This window comes from Tachypleus tridentatus, chromosome 12 (assembly GCF_004210375.1).
Source record: "Tachypleus tridentatus isolate NWPU-2018 chromosome 12, ASM421037v1, whole genome shotgun sequence".
Classification (NCBI taxonomy): domain Eukaryota; kingdom Metazoa; phylum Arthropoda; class Merostomata; order Xiphosura; family Limulidae; genus Tachypleus; species Tachypleus tridentatus.
Window position 1 is genome coordinate 20,236,168 of NC_134836.1, and position 15,394 is coordinate 20,251,561.

At 34.3% G+C, this 15,394-nt stretch overlaps 1 pseudogene across 1 annotated transcript in view; it reads right to left on the bottom strand.

The window, feature by feature from the left end:
• LOC143235100 (glutamate receptor-interacting protein 2-like) overlaps positions 1-15,394 on the bottom strand; it is a 55,215-nt pseudogene that overhangs the window by 8,751 nt on the left and 31,070 nt on the right. The window contains exons 4-15 of the transcript XR_013018916.1: positions 15,050-15,113; positions 10,880-11,025; positions 8,809-8,968; positions 8,179-8,324; positions 6,924-7,068; positions 5,917-6,098; positions 5,420-5,620; positions 4,864-5,055; positions 4,017-4,234; positions 3,329-3,544; positions 2,971-3,115; positions 1,997-2,142 (exon numbers count right to left, since the gene is read on the bottom strand). The product of XR_013018916.1 is annotated as a glutamate receptor-interacting protein 2-like (transcript). The remainder of the gene's footprint in view (positions 1-1,996; positions 2,143-2,970; positions 3,116-3,328; positions 3,545-4,016; positions 4,235-4,863; positions 5,056-5,419; positions 5,621-5,916; positions 6,099-6,923; positions 7,069-8,178; positions 8,325-8,808; positions 8,969-10,879; positions 11,026-15,049; positions 15,114-15,394) is intronic.

The following is a 15,394-nucleotide window of genomic DNA, read 5'->3' on the forward strand; positions in this document are numbered from 1 at the left end:
CCCCACCTTTCCATGCACTCGTCCATCACACAGCCTGTCATTTCTTTACAAAGAAAACTGCCGAAAGATGACTGTATTGGCAGGTTTCAGAAATGTTTACTGTAAGGAAAGACATACAGGATTGTAGGAAGCAATCAGTGTTTTGATGTCATCCAGATTAGAACATAAACATGGAGATGAATTAGGTGGAGAACCCTTCTGTTTATGACCATGTCTTTTTTCTTTACTGTCTTTATTTGAGGAAGGTTGATTAACCTCCATGGATTCTGCCCTAGGTCGATTGGGCAGGTCTTTGCTGTTGGAAGAGGATTCCAGCAACTGAGGACGTGAACGTGAACAAATGATTGTTTTGCATCGTGAGGTGAGAGAAGAAGATGTATCCAAGGAAATGCCTGTACCCAAAACCAAAGGAAGAAGATCTTGGGATTTGTTGGAATATATGGAAGGGACAGAGATGGGTGTTGAAGTTGATTGATCAACCTTTTTAACCATGAAGGTCAAAAGACTTTTCATTTGTTTTAAAAACGATTCTTTTGGAGGCACAAAGAGATCTTTCTCAACTCCTACTGTAATAGTGGAACAGAGTGCAGCATTATATGTCAGAGATGAAGTGGTGGAAAGCAATTTTCGAGCCTCAAGACAGGTAATGTTATGAATTTTTTTCAAACGTTGCACCTCTTTTCTTCCAACCATTTAGGGCAAGAACGAAAGTAGGATGAGAGCTATTGCAATTGATGCAATAAGGGTCTGTTTCACACTCATATGAATCATGGTCCTTCTCACCACAACGAGCACACGTCAAGGAACGACATGACATCTTCGAGTGACCGAACCACTGACATTGGAAACATTGGAAATGATTTGAAATATATGGCCGTACTCTGAAATTAAGACAACCTGCCTTGATGGTGGCAGGCGAACGTAATGACGTAAACGTGAGAATGAGGATGTTGGTCGGCACCATAATTCCATCTTTATAAGTGGAAATACGGCTCACTGCAGAAACTCCTTGGGTGAAGAAACCAGCGAGAATCTCCGACTCTGGGATGTCCTTCAAATCCCTCTCAACAGTAACTCCTTGTGATTAATTCAAATTAGCATGAAGTGTAACCTCAATAGGTATATCCCCAATTGTCTTTGAATGCAAAAGATGTTCACTGTGTTAAGGTGTGGATATGTTCACCAATGTGTCATCAAATTGAAGATTCTTTACTGACTTTGGAGAGTCAACAAGTTCCTCTAGTCCTTTCTGATGAAAACGGGAGACATTTGCCCTAAAGGTTTGTCTGAAAATGAATGTAATATAAGAAAATGAGGTACAACAGGTGGTGCAGATGGTGAGGATTGCTGCTCAGAATCTTCTTACCTATAAACTGTTTTTTCACTATTTTCTTTAACTTTTTAGTTGGAGTATCCATAATAAAAAAAGGACAATTTCGGTGCCCACTGACCTCACCCACCATGGAGCCCTATGAGAGAATGCACTACAATGTCAAACAAGGACACTGCAGCAATGCCAGGGTTTTGTGAGCACTATACCCAAACACAAACATCAAGTACAATGTCCACAAAACCTGTTGAAAACATCCAACACTGGTACTTGGTTGACCCTAGCCCAAGTGGACCAGCCGACTGACCTAAGTGTGGCCACCCCAAGGCTGGCCGTCTACAGAAATTCAAGGCCAAAGTGGTGTGTTAGGGTTGGACCCCTCAACCACCAGGATCCTCTCCTCCCCTTCACGGGATGCCACGTACGGCAAACATGTGGGTGGATGTATAGATCTCGGAGGAGGTAAATTGAAAGAACATAACCTTCCCTGGGATGTCCCCTCATCACGTACAGGAATCCACACTGAGGGGTGTTGTTATAGATCAGTAATGTACACATATTACATACATATCTATGCTGCTAGCCATTAGCAGCACATGTGTGTTATTATTTAATTAAGAAATCTAATTAATTAAAAATTTAGAATCTAACACAAATATTTCTTACGATTTTGATCTGGAGTCTTGGAGATCTTTAGGGTAACGACATCCCCAGAATTCTGTAACATAAGTATAGCCTCACTCAGAGGTTTTCCTCTCAAACTCTGGTTGTTGATAGCTAAAAGACGATCTCCCACATGAAGAGCTCCTGTTCTGTTACCATTATACAGAAATCCAACAAATTAATTCTTTGTGCAACTTTTACCAACAAATTTTGAACAACGCTTATGATGCTTATATGGGAGTTAAAGTTGAATTATTCTTTTGTGATTGTACTTCAAATTAAAAAAAAAAAAATCAGCAATAAATAACACACTGGTTACAATAGGTGTGCACTAACAAAAAAAAAATAATATTTATTGTTATAAAGCATTCATTTTGCTAAATTAAGTATAATAAAACTTGATGTGTTAGTAAACCATTCCCAACAGTAAATACTCGACTCTTGGATAAAAGGTATTAATCCTATATATATTTTTTATGTTTAAAATATAAAACTTCAAAAGTTTTCCTGTTAATGCATTAAATCATCTTGGGAATAAAAGCTTAAAAATCCATGAAAATAGATTGTTGTTTTTTTAAATATTCAATTGTCAAAAAGTAAAGGCTTTTTTATATTTTGTGCCTATGTAACTTACATTTTACATTTTTTTTTGTTATTAAGCAAAAACCTAGCTACACAATGAGCTATCTTTCCTGTGTTTATTGCAAGTATCAAACCCATTTTTAGATTTATAAGCCTTCTGACTTAGAGCTGAGCCATTTGGAACACAATTAACATACATACTTTTTGTGAGTCACTACTAATAACGTTCATTAAAAGGCCATTACGCAGAATTTTTTTGGATAATATATTGTCTTTAAAAGACTAATAGAAGTTTAAAATACACATGCTTGGATGACCAGTGGCCAGAGAATGTGAAAGAGATGTGAAATATTAATCATTCTATCATATAAGGATAAACTTTCTGAAAGACTTACTTTTCTGCTAAATCACCACCTGTAAGTCCAGAAATAACAATAGGTTCAAAAGGTTCTTCTGTGCCTGAGATAGTTATACCTAGAGGTCCTCCATGGCGTACTAACTCCACTGTATACACAACACTTCCAGATGCATCTGGTTCTTCTGTTGGGAAACAAAAAGATTAATTAATGTATTTGTGTTGTGTTTCATTAAATATATATAAAACCTCTAAATAAATGTAATGCCAAAAAGAAATTTCACAACTGCTGCCTAGTAAACTAACTGAAACATATCTTGGAGTATTCATTTTAATCTTTTCTTATATCACAAAGACATGTGTTTAGTTATAGTGAGAAACCTTCCCATGTGTCTCACCAGAGAAAGTTTCATCTTTACGAATTCTTAGTTTGACAATTTGATCAGAGGCTTGCAAAATTTCAGCAGCATCTTCTACAGTGCAACTGTCCATCCGTACAGAATCTATGGCCAGCAGTCTGTCTCCCGGTTGAAGAGTTCCTGTTCGATGAGCCACGCTGCCTTTCTTAATATCCGAGATGATCAGAGGTTCTCCTTGTTGTCGATTCTTTGGAGCTATGAAAAACATTAAACACACAGAGATGTTTAAATCATCAACAGTACAAGAAGGGAACTTAAGAGGTTTACGAGCAAGAGAAAAAAGCAAGCTTTTTATACTAATTATAAATATATGAAACTATAATCTAAACATAAAACAACTTGATTACCAGCTGTTATTCCTCTATAAAGATTATACGAATGTAAGAACTACACTCACCATAAGCATTCCCATTGTTTATGCAATTTGCACACATTATATGCACATACACATTGTTACAGATTCGTTAACTGTTTTAAAACAATCACAAAGCATACAGCAACTTTTCTTCTTATTTCTATATCTTACATCCTTAATTGTTTCTGTATGTCACAGATTTATTAAAATAAATCATATTTTATACTGTGATATTAAATACTGTCATCTCATCTCTGCTCAACAACAAACAAAAATTAAAATCATATCCATCAAGTTTTGTATTTCACACACCTGTGATTGTTATCCCGAGGCCACCACCAGATTTAGCCAGTTTGACAGTAAATGTTCCACTGCTTGGTACCACAGCCTCTGTCACATCAAACTCAATGTCAAGTGTTACCCTAGGAAGTGATCGCTGAAGTAGCTGAGTAACTTCTTCAACAGTTAACCCTTGGGTAGACTGAGCATTTACTGCTAACACCCTGTCTCCAACGTGAAGAATGCCAGTTCTAGAACATCGAGAGTTAACTTTATAAAACTGGTTTATTTGAATATTGTTGCTTAAAGTAAAATCTGTCTAGTCAGTGGGTCTTTTCTCAACTCAATTATACACCTCTACTAAATAAAAGATATAGTCAGATAATTCATATTCATTGATTTCAATAAAGACAGGATTGTAAAGGCCATTACATACATTAGATAAGCAGAGACTGATACAAAGTTTTAACTGGAAATTGATGCAAGTTTACTACATAAATAAATATGTCCTGTTAATATCAACCAAGCAACAATAGTATGTTAAAAGTAAGATTTACTTCCCTAAAAATAAAGACATTCACAGAACTTGATCAATAAAATAATCCAACTGTGAGAGTGAGCCCCATTTTATTGTAACCCCAGAAAGTGTAGTTTGCAGGAACAGAAATAACAAAGATAGTCTGTCTGAACATAAAAGTTCTCCAATATCTCATACTGAGCATAAATCACATTTTTTGGTTCTAAAATTCATCTTCATGCACTTACTTTAGAAATCATCCATATCATGTAGTTAGGTGTTTATGTTTTAAAACATTACAAGGCATTTAACTAAGTTTTACAGAAGTTAAAGCCAGTATTTCTACCAAACATTCAATATCACCTTTCAGCAGAGCCTCCAGTGTCCATGTCTGAGATAAATGGAAAAGTAGTCAACATCTCTGTCGTAAAGTTGTCCCCTGTAGGGCAAATCCAAACCCTCGATGATCAGCAGCAATTGTGACTTTAGTCACATCAGTATAACTGAGATGACCTGTAGGTGGTACCCAAGTCGCTACAGTCGATGATAATGAAGCTAGGTATATAGAAATATTTAGTCAAGTTAAAGATGTTTTTAAAATAATGTTTATAAAGAATTGAGTATTTATCTTAAGATTTAACAATTACAGAAGATAATGTGTTGTTTTTATGAATGCAATAACTAAAATTAGATTAAAGATTTGAAGGAATTAATGCTTGGAAAAGAGAGATCAATAAAAGCGAAATTCTTATAAGAGCATTCCAACAGAAAATAAGTTATATCCAGTGATTTATCTAATGGGCTAAGTTCTTCTTGTAACATTTCTACTGAATAACCAACAATGCTACAAAACTAAACAAACAGGGAGTTTTATATTTCAAGAAAAATTTTTTTCCAGAACTACTAAAATGTAACTCACCATTTGAAGAACAAGCTGGTACAGACTTAGCTAAAAGTCTTCTATGATTCAAATTTTGACCCCATCTTCCTTGATGTGTAGGTTGGGTAAGAGGAAGAAGAGGCTGCCTAGATGAAGAGGATGATTTATCCCCAAAAGAAGATAAGGTATTGTCGCTAAAATTTGAAATCAACTGTCCCACGTTAGATGGTGGCAGAAAGCCTAGAAGAAAATATTTCACTATTATAAATGTTTGCTAATTCTTTTCAAGAGATGACAAATGCAAGGTTTGAAACTGGTCAAATCTATAATGGTAGATTTTTTGAACTTAATTCAATAAGAGGTACAAAATAGAAAACTAAAAATAGAATTGTGAAAACCAGATAAAATATACATAATACATTGTATTAATCACCAGTAATTGCTGGAAAGTATGGATTAAAGACAGTTTCACACGAAGTTTTATGAAAACATTACAACAAAAACACAGATTTCCACCCATAAAAGACTATTACTACCTTTATGGACTTTAGTTCCAGGAACTCTCTGACTGATCAGCTGACTGATAGGAAAAATTTCTAATTTAATAACTTCTTTAAGAGACATCTTGAGAATTTGGGAGGCTTCAGCAACTGTCATTTGATCAATCCTTGTACCATCAATAGCTAATATGTGGTCCCCAACGTGAAGTGCTCCACATCTATGAGTTAATCATTAGAGCAATGATTTAGTAAAAACAAAGAAAACAAGAGATAATTTGTATAATTTATATTTAAACATCAAACACTAAGAGAAAAAATTAATTTTTTTATGATTTTCATTTAACTGAACAATACACAATCATTTCTAGAGCCTGCACTGGTGACAGACAAGAAATAAACTGACTACTTGTAATAAAACTTCAGTGTTTTCTTAATCATTAACACTTATAACTAAAGATTGCCATTATTTCAACCAATTATTTAATGTAATGAGTCTTCATTTTACAAATATAAAAGTCACACATTAAAGTACTAAGTGAATATTTAAACAGTCTAAGATGGTGCAAAATCATTTACTGAAATTTAATGCAAACAAAACTAATTATAATAATTAATTACTTTTATTTTACTCCACTTACACTAAGAATGTATAAGAAATTAAACATTGTAAATGAATAATGCTTTTTTCACAACAGCATAAACAAATACAGTTATTCAGTAAAATTAGCCCATAGGTTTTAAAACACTCAAAATACATTGTTGTACATAGTGTACAATGACGACAACAAAACTTTGTAAAACATGTTAAGGATTTGCTTGCTAAATAGTGAGTGAATTAATTTCTAGTTGAAGTATTCTACTATAACTTGATCATTAATCATAAGGTTTGAGACCACAAAGATGTTACCAAAAAAAATGATTATGTTTTTAATATAAAAGAAAACAAACACACTTTAAACATATTAAAGACCAAATGACCAATTACTAGCTAGCATCAAATCATGTAAAAATACTGCATTTATCGTAAAATATTTTCAACCAACCTTTCTGCTACACTTGCTTGTTTTATACTTTCAATGACAATAGCATTTTCTGGTCTGTGTATTCTTGTGAGAGTTATCCCAAGCTGTGTGCCTGGAGTTTTGTCAATTTCCACCAAAAGAGGGCCAGAAGCATTACGAACTGCATCTATTTAATAACACAGTTACACTTAATGAACAAATTTTAACTAGTTTATTCAATTAAACACAAGACACAGTGTAAATTTTTATGGTATTATATAACACAACTGAGAAAAAAGCAAAACCATCACACACATTAAAAAACTATTAACTTAAATAAATTCACACATAAAGTAACAATTTATTCACTATTATCATGAAGTGTCAAGGGTAGTTCTGGTCATTTCATTTCCAGAATAATGGTAAATTAAAGTTGCACAAACCAAATTGCATTGTTTATAAAAAGTTAGTGTAATCTTGTAGAAACTGACGTACCATTTATATAATGTCAACTTGTTTTTGAGATAAACTGTTAACATTTTCTTGGGTTTAAAATTTTAGTAACATGACACTCTTTTTAACACTAAGTTTATGTCAGTTACTGTTGAGATATTCTAGAGAAAAGTCACTTAATGTAACTGTAATCCCACAGAAGGCAAAAGTGACCTACTGTTATTACACCACATCAATTTATTAACATAATATAAATATATTATGAAATGCATGCAAGTCATTCTTTTTTTACTTTTGTAATGTCACAAAATGATAACCTTATTTTCTAGGATTTATTAATGATGCTAACACTGAGTTATCATTTGTTTATTAAAAAGTCTTTTTATCTTACAATGGATATGCCAAGTTGTGTTCAGCTGTCTGTCATGATGAACATGCTCAACAGTAGTGATAATACAAGTTTATTTAATTTTATTGTACTCATCATTTCCCATAACAGTTGTTTGATTTGTTTGTTTTTGAATTTTATGTAAAGCTTCATGAGGATTATTTCTGCTAACTGTCCCTCATTTAGCAGTGCAAGACATTATCACCCAACTCTTGGACTACTCTGTTACCAATGAATAGTAGGATCAACTGTCACATTATAACAAGGGTGGTCAGGTTTGGTGTGACGGGGATTCAAGACCGCAACTCTCAGATTACGAGTTAAGCTCCCTAACTAACTAGCCGTCCATAACAAATCCCATTATTACATAATCAAATGTAACCACTTAATGTCATACAGCCAGAAAAATAATGTAAAAATTCACTATACACATGCCTCAGAATATTTAAACCTTACCCATTACAGATACATCATACTCCAATGTGAACAAAGCTCTTTCTTCTAGCCTTGTCAGTACTGTTAAGGCATCTTGAAGGGACGCATTTCCTAGATTTATGTTCTCAACAGCCAGTAAACGGTCTCCTGATTTAATTGTTCCTTCCCTAGGAAAGGAAAACTATTCATAGCTATGCGATATTATCATATAACTTTAAAGAAGTTTTTTACGACATCCACACAGATAGTTGGAAATTAAACTGTCTGTAGATTGTCTTGGTTCTATCCATTGCAATACAGTAATTTAACATGCTAGTTGGAGCCCACAGTAATGAGCTGTCTAAGATTTCTTGGTTCTACCCTTTACAATATAGACTATTAACCTTCCAAGTTGCATACCCTGTTATTTTAGACAGTGGGGTAATAAGATGTGTCTAAGGTTTCATGGTTCTATCCATTACAGTATATAATATACACCTGTTAGTTAAATCCTGTTTTTTATATATTGTAGTAATGAGCTGTAAGAAACAGTTTCTTGGTTCTATCTTTACAAGACACTAAAACTAATGTGTTAGTTGTTTGTTTTTTTTTATGGTATGTAGTAGTAATGTGTAAGTCTCCCTATTCTTATCCACAACATAAGAAACTAACCTATCAGCAGGCCCTCCTGGTCGAACATGTGTGATGGTTAGTGGTCTGGACTTCAGTCTCTCTGTACAAGCACCACCACGTACAGTAAAGCCAAAACTTCCATTTTCCTTTTCCAATGTTACTTGAATAACTTTTGGACGAACACACACAGATCCCTCTGCTGTTGAGAAAGACCACCAGTATAAACAAGGTACAAAACAACCACCACATCATTACTGCTTCTGAAAGCATTAAAGTCTGAAAAACGTATATATGAAGTTCATTCATGGTACAATGTATGTACTTATCAAACATTTCTATGTTAATAAAGGATATGCTAGTTAACATGTGAACATGTTAATTTCTCTGATTTTACATTTGACAATAATTTTTTGTTACAATTTTAGCATATGTTACTGTTACATATACTACTGGCAGAAGTTCAAGCAATTAGCAACAGGTATATATGATATAATTTTGGTTCCCTGCTAATACAGTGGTAAGTCTACGAATTTACAATGCTAAAATCAGGGATTCGATTCCCCTTGGTGAACTCAGCAGACAGTCCGATGTGACTTTGCTATAAGAAAACACACACTTTCCGATACAGCAAGGAAAATTAATCAAAATGCTTATGTATCATTTATTCAAGCAACATACAGTTTATAGGTAGAAGTAAGAAAAATAAAGGTCATAATTAACCAACTGTTAATCCTTTAACCCTTAAACAGCAGGAATGTTGTATGTTGCAGCATCAATTGATAATGGCTGCTGTTTAAGGATTAAACATTGAGTACGTTATGCAATCAAGAGTAAAGAATATACAGTATACAAAGAGCAAACTTGAGGATGCCAGACATGAACAAATTATTTTGTAATGGCTTAGAGCTAACATTAAAGGAAAGAAACCAACTTTAACAGTGCTGAAATTGTATTATATTTTGTGATGGATTTACTATTATATTTATTTTAAAATTCATACTTCTTTGAGTTTATATATTGAGTATATATTTAGAAATGCATATAACTTGTACTGTTAAATGTGTATTACAAAATTCTCGCCCATTCACTAAATTTGTAGAAGATTCTGGAGTGTAAGAATAAACAATATCTGATGCACAAAAGAACTAGTGTGTACCAATATTGTTGTTTTAGCTGAAATTTCTAGAATCTTGCCTAAGCCTTATAAACCAATGCGACAAGTGAAGAGACAGTATATATTTTTGGTTTGCTACAGTTGGTATACCATAAACGTCAGAAGCTATAACTGTGATTAACAGTTATTAATATCAAAATTACAGATATTTGACCAGGAGCATTTATAGCTTTTGAATATTATAAACCATTTAACTTTAGCAGATTAACATTGGACGTTAGTACTTTTATGAAGACATTGTGTGACTTCCATGGTAAAAAAATTCAATTGTGATTGTCAAAGAGCTAGCCAGCTTCCCATTAAGTGAATTGTGCCTGTAACAATTCAGATATGAAGGAAGTTCCAGATCGGATTGTTCACAATATTCAGAAACATGACAGTCTACGACAGCTTCCCATAAATGGCAGCTCTGGGTCCTCATTCTCTACAATGGTATTAGAAATACTATACACTATGTTATGGGATTTTATAATCTACAATTTCCATGATGATTTGTTTTGTTTGTTTGAAATAAGCACAAAACTACACAATGGGTTATCTGTGCTCTGTCCCCCACAGGTATCAAAACCCGGTTTCTAGCAGTACGTGTCTGTAGGCAAACCGCTGTGCTACTGGGGGGTTTCACGCTGAATAGAGATTACAAAAATGAACTTTAACAAAACTAACTTATGGTTAAACTTGTTGGTAAAAATACAAAATAAAGCATTATTAAGTACACAAGTAAATGATAACAAGAAAGGAGATAATTAAAAACGGAACAGCAGTTTGGTCATTCTAGATACTTGCAGGCAGGCAATGTGATCAATATATGTTTTGATACTTTGATCAATACATTATTTGGTACACAGTTTCAAGAATACTTGAGACTGGAACTTCACAACCCACTTCCAGAGTGACCTTCTACAACAGCTCATGGCTGATATAACTAGAACTTACTCGAGACCGGAACTTCATACTCCACTTCCAGGGTGACTTTGTCCCCAGCATTCATTAGTAAATTAACAATCTCATCGTGACGAAGATTAGTGGTGCGAATCCCATTCACTGAGATTAAATAGTCTCCTACTGCTAAAGCATCGCTCCTATAAGAAAAACAAGAGTCATAATTCGCCATGATAAACATATGTTTTAATATATTATCAAAAATTTATTTTCTACTAGCATACCTTTCGTATAAATTTAACTTTTATTTTTGTAAAATTTTAGGTCTTAGTCTGTAGTGCACAGTATGTACATGAAAGTGACACCTGATATTTTAATATTAATAATGGAGTAAAACAAAATGCACAGTACTGATATTTGAGAAATTATCAATGGAAAAGCCTACTGTGGCTTCTCACTCTATTTTTACATTCTATACTTATAGAAGAAAAATATCACTTTATTATATACTTGAGATGTGAAATTGCTATTAAATCAGATATACCATCAAGTACTTAATATGAAATGTTAGTGATGGTGAGTTTCACTGTAAACAAGTCTGTACAGTAGATCACCACCTCAACTGTAAACAGCAAGTCTGTACAGTAGATCATCTTTTCAATCACAAGGTCCTCAACTGTAAACAACTACAATGTGCTATAATTGTTCTTCAATGCAGCATATATGGTCTTTTTTGAGATTTGATATACAACTGAACAATTAAACGTTATACCAGTCTAGTGTGGTTGATCATCTCACTTCATCTTTATTACTTTTAATTCTATCTTAAACATTGTTGACTGTAAACCACTAAACTCTCACCTATAATGTTCAAAGCCAGATTTGACAGTCAAAATTTAAGTTGTAGATCACACTTTTATTGCCTGCTTATTGAAAATCAATCCAGAAACAGAAACCCGACGTTCTTCCATGACACAGACAGAAATCGTCAAAACCCAATAGAGAGAAATAAAAAAAAATAAATCAAACACTGAAAAGTGATGTGATCAAATCTCGTGATTTTTGGAATGCTTGAGAAATGAAAATAGAAACGTTTTTCCTTACCTGTACGGCCCAGCATGGCCAGGTGGGTTAAGCATGTGACTCGTAATCTGAGGGTCGCGGGTTCGCATCCCCGTCACACCAAACATGCTCGCTCTTTCAGCCTTGGGGGCGTTATAATGTGACGGTCAATCCCACTGTTCGTTGGTAAAAGAGTAGCCCAAGAGTTGGTGGTGGGTAGTGATGACCAGCTGCCTTTCCTCTAGTCTTACACTACTAAATTAGGGACGACTAACGCAAATAGCCCTCCAGCAGCTTTGCGCGAAATACAAAAACAAACCTTCCCTGTATTAAGTAAAGTAAACGTCAGGAGTGAAAATATTTATAAACTAGCTGAAAGCGACCACTCGGTTTTTATTTTCCATCATAGTAACATAAATATTAAGCGCTTAAAGTTGATAGTTATGAACAAAAATCGCCTATTGTATCGTCTCTATACTGTCTTCACTCGGAAGTATAAAGTTACTATGGCTAAGTCCACCAAGCATATTAATAACTGCAAGCAAAGGACCAAGTGCAGCCTAGTGTTCGTGTTCCGGAATGTGGAACCGCGGTTTGGTGGTCAGCGTTATGTTACCAGCAAAAAATGTCAGACTTTGCAAGCACTTAGGGACCGCGTGTGCGTTATAAGACTGACCGTCAAATTTCACTGTTTGGTCTGACAGGAGAAGACAATGAGTTGGCGGAAAGCAGTATTGACTAGTTGCCTACCCTGCAGTTAATCATTTAGCGATTAGAGACGGCTAGAGCGAAATCCAAGAAGAAAAAAACACAAACTGTTTGTAACAAAACACGTGTTACTAACATTTCAAACAAAGAAACATTTTATACACTGAGAGATAAAATTGTATAAGGATAACTGGAGTGAAATATGTATGTTATTAAAGCATTACCATTACTAACCCTATGAAGAGTTATGTGACTTATCGTTGTGAGGAGGCTACTCAATATCAAGTACAGTTACAGATAAGTTGACAGGAGTCATAACTAATAGCAGTTAACCAAAGAAACACGTGATCTTTTTCAAACATTCACTTAGATCATAGTGTTCCGTTTTTGTGGCTTCAATGGTTTTTCCCTTCTCACCATTTTCCCACCTACATTAATACTTCTCACCTTTACTTCCGCAGAATAACTTGCGTGTCAGTTGGAGTACTCTCACGCTTTTGCGTCATTTCTATTTAGCTGAACAGGTGTCTTTTTCGACCATACTGAAATGGGAGTTGTAGTCAGTAGTAGCCACATGACTTTATATGAGCTGATTAGTCAATAGAGTGTATATAGTTGTGTTTAAAAAATAATGAATATCTTACGACGTTTAATAACTCGGTATAGCTAGGTGGGTTAAGGCATTCGACTCGTAATCTGAGGGTCGCGGGTCCGAATCCCGGTCGCACCAAACACGCTCGCCCTTTCAGCCGTCGGAGCGTTAAAATGTCACGGTTGATTCCACTATTCATTGGTAAAAGAATAGCCCAAGAATTGGCGGTGGATGGTGGTGACTAGCTGCCTTCACTCTAGTTTTATACTGCTAAATTAGAGACGGCTAGCGCAAATAGCCCTCGTGTAGTTTTGCATGGAATTTAAAAACAAACAAACGACGTTTGTAAATATATAGATATTACAAAAACCGTGAAGGATGTGTTTTATGAGCTGAAATAATCTGCTCTTTTTAAAATCGAACATCTGTATGATAAGTCTCACCTTGTGCACGTGTTTATGTTCGTTTAGGCATTTAGCATTTTGTGCTTTTTTCCACACGTGAAAACCGAAACTTAAACTTATAATGGCCTCATCAGATGCTAATTACATACTCTGCCTTGTAAAAGGTAATAACTGACTCATTAAACAGATTAAGTACTTATATCTTTAAATTCAAAGCCAGAAGACTAGAGAAAAAAAAAGTGAAAATGTGCCATATTTTGGGGTATCTTTATCCCTCCCTTTCTGGAGAAAAATCCTAAAAACAAAATAGCTCATGATCACCGTAGGGCAGTTTCCATTTACGACACAAAGAATTATAGTAATCAGTCCAGCCAATTACTGATGATGGATGATAATCCACACACATAATATATCATCTTTATAGTAAGATTTATATCTACATGAAGCAACCAGAACTCAGTCATGGTCACTGCTAGTGTAACTGAATAAACGTCAGAGATAATCCATTGTGACACCTACCAATACTATACGTTCTACATAAAAAATAATAATATCTAACGACAAGAGGAATTAGTGTGTATAAAGTTGTACTTTCTCATCTGTTATCAACAACATGAACAGATATTCAGCTATGGAAATAATGTTTTTTTTGTTTTTTCCTCTCTATGATAAACCATTTTTAACTTCTTCCTAGGAAAATCGATGATTTCTTTGTTAGGTATAAAGCTACACAATGAGGTGTTTGTGTTGTGCACACCGCAGGTATCGAAACACAAGTTTTAGGGGATCTTCCATAATTATGATGAACATTTACACATTTCCTTATGAACTCTATTGTAATTCTACGTCATAGTCATTTGACACGAGAGGCGTAGAGGACAAAGCCCCATTGGAGAGCTTTTATCCTTCAGCAGCCCCCCCCCCATATGATATTTAAAGATTTTAAAGTTCTTCCAATGACACAAAAGTGTAAACTTTTCTCCCCCTCCCCCCCAATGAAAATCGACACTAATGATTAATGTTAATATTTTAAGCAATGATAAATATTGAGAGTGAGAGAGTGCTAAACTAATGAATCAATACATTTTAATTGGTGTAAGCCTGTGTTATGACATACTCCTAGTAAGACTGATAGATTAATTATAATATTTACTGGGTTAATTTTTAGATATAAAATTGTTATGTATTATAGGTAAGTAGCAATAAAAAAAAGTACAATGATGGTTACGGTCATAATCCCAACAATATTTCGCAATGTTCCATCAGTGTGCGAGGTTTAGGTTGTTATTACGTCCATATGCTATGCTACCAATGTGAAATAAACCTCAAAAAGCACAAAATCTCACCTTCGTTCACCGAGTAGAACAGTTATACACTGAGACTCCTAATATAACCCTCGTTTTTTTCCTATGAATATTAATCAAGTTTTAATCACATAAGAAAATTCCCATTCCTTACCTGTGAGCAATACTTCCAGGTCTAAGTCTGGATATCTTCGGTCGAAAACCTTTGTCGATTCCACCTGTGAAAAAGAATGGATATAATTTTGTTTAATCTTCTAAACCTGGAAGTTAACGTAAAAGCGCTACTTACAAGAGAAACAACTGGTGGATTAGTTGATTTTTACTTCTGTATTTGTGCTTATGTAGTAACAGTTATCAATTTTAAACCTATTTTTATGCAGAAAATGTTTAGGAGAGCCAATAAATTAAAAGGCTGAAATAGATCTAAATTGTAATAAAATGCTTACTAAAACAAATCAAATCAAATGTAACACTATTTAAATAAGTTTATTTTTTATAT